The following is a 4325-nucleotide window of genomic DNA, read 5'->3' as shown; positions in this document are numbered from 1 at the left end:
CTTTTTTGGGGGGGGGAATGCGGAATGCCTCTCCGTTCACAACTCTCCTTCCCATGAAGAGAAATCCTTGGTTAACCATTTAGGTCTGGCCAGTTGCAGTAATGTAAACAGGATCCAGCTAGAGCAAAGCTTCTGCTGCCTCCCTGTAGTTTTCAGAAATGCATTGTGGCCATGGTTCTCATCAAATCCTGGCACGTGGCTTAGAGACATTCTACGCATTAAACACAGCGAGGTAGTGGAATTATGGACTGTACCACTTCAGACCATAGGTAGGGGTGTTAAAAAGGCCCTATAGTAAGGTTATTAGATTTTTTTTTCAACGAATCCAGGGGGACACAATAAATAAATACTACACGTTCGGGACATTGATGCTGCAGTGATGGCGATGGCAGAGGAGTGGCCGCCGCCTTGACCTCAACCGTCACGTTTCCCCTTCCTCCGAGTCTTCCATCTGCTTTCTCCATGAGCCTGGGCAGCCCCTGAGTTTTTGGTTCTTTGGTGGTGGTGGTGGGGAAGTGGTGTGCGGTGGGTGGAAGGCAGAGAATGAGGGCCGAGAGCAGCGGCGAGGCTTGGGCAGTGTGATACCTCCCTTCCCAACAGAGCAGCCCCAATCCCATTCCTACTTGTCAAAACAAAATAATAAAAAATCCTACTTCCTTCCCTCAGCTGGGAATGGAGGCTTCCCATTGCTTGAGAGATCCCTGCTCCCTCCTGCTTGCACGCAAGCTCTGATGGGCAGCGTGAAGCCACCCTTCACAGCTGTGAGATCCCCGCCCCGCTCCTGCTTGCACGCATGTAGTAGGAGTTGGGAGGCTGCTCTGATAGGCACCATGAAGCCTCCCTTCACAGCTTAGTTGCTGGGGTCAGGGAAGGTGGAGGCAGCCCAGAAGCTGCATCTTAAGAGCCCCTGCACCACCATCATGTGGGGACTTCCGAGCAGCTCCTGAAACCAGCCAGAGCCAACTGCTCCAGGCTGCTGAGACTGCCGCTGCTGCGTTTCCGGGGACATGAGATGAAAACCGGGGACATTCCGGGAATGGAGTTTGTCCGGGGACTTATTCACAAATCTGGGGACTGTCCCCTATAGTATAGAAACTGTAAATAATTGAATTGTGGGGAAGGCTGTACTTCATCTGCAACTCTTGACCAGCACCACTTCTGCCTGGCCACAGAGACTTGGCAGTTGCCGTTTCCCATGTAGCTGCTTGCAGCACATTGTAACTGTATTCAGACAGCCTTCTCCCAACAACAGCTAAGACAAGGCAGTAGCAAGGATAAAACCTAATCAAGTGCAATAATCACATCACCACTGAAGCTTGCCTTGGCTGCTAAGAGAAGGCATTTCCTGTGGGAATAGCTGTTAGTTCTGTGCCACATGCAAACACACCACTTGTAGCTGCATTTTCCAAGGCCAGTCAGAGCCTTTTCACCTCCCAAGACGAAACCCACTGTCCTAATCAGTCCCTTCCTCCAACACAGTGGAGAAGAGTGCTGCCATGATGTTACCAGTCATATGCATTGGGTACGGGCCCTGGAACCAATGTGGTGCCATGAATGTGTCTTGTGTTCCTGAATTTTGGAACGCTGAGGACAGATAAAAGTACTTATTCATGCAGCACAGTCAAAATTGTGACACTCACTCCCACAGGAGGCAGCGGCGGCCACCAACTCAAAACGGATTTAAAAGAGGACTAGACCAATTCCTGACAATAAGGCTATCAAGTGGCTACTGACCATGATGGCTTTGCTCTGCCTCCACAGTTGGAAGGCAGTAATGCTTCTGAATACCAGTTGCTAGAAATCTCAGGGTGAGGGTTCTTGTGCTTGGGTCCTACTTGCAGGTTTCCCACAGGCATCTGGTTGGCTGCTGTGAGAACAGGATGCTGGACTAGATGGGCCACTGACAGGTTCCAGCAGGCTCTTATGATGTTCTTACATGCTTCCCACCTTCACAAGAAAAGTGTACCTGAGAGTTCCCATAAAATCCAGCACAAGCTTACCTTCCCTCTATACCAGGGTTTCCCTAAACTTGGATCTCCAGCTGTTTTTGGACTACAACTCCCATCATCCTTAGCTAGCAGGATCAGTGGTCAGGGATGATGGGAACTGCAGTCCAAAAACAGCTGGAGACCCAAAGTTTGGGAATCCCTGTTCTATACTATAATAAAGGCGTGCTCCCCACAGTGCAGTTTGCATGGTATTAAAAACCAATAAGCAATGCTGAAGCTCAACATCAAAAAAACTAAGATCATGGCCACTGGTCCCATCACCTCCTGGCAAATAGAAGGGGAAGAAATGGAGGCAGTGAGAGATTTCACTTTCTTGGGTTCCATGATCACTGCAGATGGTGACAGCAGTCACAAAATTAGAAGACGCCTGCTTCTTGGGAGAAAAGCAATGACAAACCTAGACAGCATCTTAAAAAGCAAAGACATCACCTTGCCGACAAAGGTCCGTATAGTTAAAGCTATGGCTTTCCCAGTAGTAATGTACAGAAATGAGAGCTGGACCATAAAGAAGGCTGATCGCCGAAGAATTGATGCTTTTGAATTATGGTGCTGGAGGAGACTCTTGAGAGTCCCATGGACTGCAAGAAGATCAAACCTATCCATTCTTAAAGAAATCAGCCCTTGAGTGCTCACTGGAAGGACAGATCCTGAAGTTGAGGCTCCAGTACTTTGGCCACCTCATGAGAAGACTCCCTAGAGAAGACCCTGATGTTGGGAAAGATGGAGGGCACAAGGAGAAGGGGGTGACAGAGGATGAGATGGTTGGACAGTGTTCTCGAAGTGACTAGCATGAGTTTGGCCAAACTGCGAGAGGCAGTGAAGGATAGGTGTGCCTGGCGTGCTCTGGTCCATGGGGTCATGAAGAGTCGGACACGACTGAACGACTGAACAACAATGCTGAAGCCCCCAGCTCTTCACAAGTTTTAATATAACCTACGATAGATCCCTTTGTGTACTCCGAGAGCGTACTATAATGGCAACTGCTGGGAGAAAATGTTTTAAAAGACCCCAGCGTATTCATATATCCCTGGCACTAACAGCTCTAGGACTTCTGGACTGGAGCCTAAGGCCATCTAAAAATAAAGACACAAAATATTTGTGGAAAACTACTATTTGACCCTTTAATAAACCACACTGGGCCTTTAAAATGATGCCCCACCCATTCCCATTTCTCCTTATCTTGAAAGAGCACAGTAGGGAAATAACCTCCCTTACGCACCAAGATACTCCCAGAAGCAACTGATTATAGCAGCTCATATTCCACCACGAGCACAGCCAAATTATAGTAGGCTATTATCACCAGGAGGTACTGTGCTGTCAGCAGCTGCTGTTTGGAGACACTTCCTGAGTGGTATTCATTGATCATAGTAGAGACTTATGTAAGAAAAAGACCTTATTATACATGTTCTCTTGATGAACAAGGTTTCCAGTAGCTCATCTCTCAGAGTAGATGGATTAATAGTAATGACATTCTGGAAGGCTTTGAACAAGATAAAAACTGAGGTGTCTTTGGTTTTGGGGTACCCCCCCCCAAGGGGCTTAAGTCTCCATCTGTCTTGTTTGGGGCCAGCGCAGAACATCCAAGATATAGCACCCAGTGAAATGGAAGAGGAGCAGACACCTCAGTACTCTTCTATTTCTCACTACCCTTCAGGAAATCTTTGAACTGGGTTCGTTGCTTGTTCGCCCAAGAAAGCTATTATCTGCCCATGTGGATTCATGCAGATTGGTTGAATCGTACAGTATCTGCAGCCATGTGGAATTAGAAAAAGGATGTTACAATAAATAGAAACAGCTTTTGGAAGCAAGTACAAACTCTTCCTTACCGTCGTTATTTGTCTGGTAGCTGGTGGTTGCAAGTCTGGTCAAAGACATGGTCCTCAATTAGGAGTCAAATAGTGTGAATACTTGTTAACCATATGCATCAGCATAGTAGAAGCTTTCGCTGGGGAACTACTGTATTTTCTAGCAATTAGTTTCAAATACACAGGAACTCTCTGAGCCAAGCTGGAAAGCAACAATTTCCCTTTATTCATTGTACGTAGTTCCTGAAGAATCAGAAGACACTCACAACCAACCAAGAAATCTGTTTGATGTACAGAGTGTGACAGGGTTATTTCAGTACCATCCCCCCGCCTTTGAAGACTCTTGATACATACAAATCGCCAGTGCATTGATTTCTCTGCCCATAAACAGTGTAATAGTAGTGAGACAAAAAAAATTTTTTTAATGTAGAGGGAACCAAATAAACAGGTTGATGTTTGCAAAGTAATACATATTATATTTTTAAAATTGATATACTTTGGATAAGTTTAA

This window comes from Lacerta agilis, chromosome 3 (assembly GCF_009819535.1).
Source record: "Lacerta agilis isolate rLacAgi1 chromosome 3, rLacAgi1.pri, whole genome shotgun sequence".
Classification (NCBI taxonomy): Eukaryota; Metazoa; Chordata; class Lepidosauria; order Squamata; family Lacertidae; genus Lacerta; species Lacerta agilis.
This window is presented reverse-complemented; position numbering follows the sequence as displayed.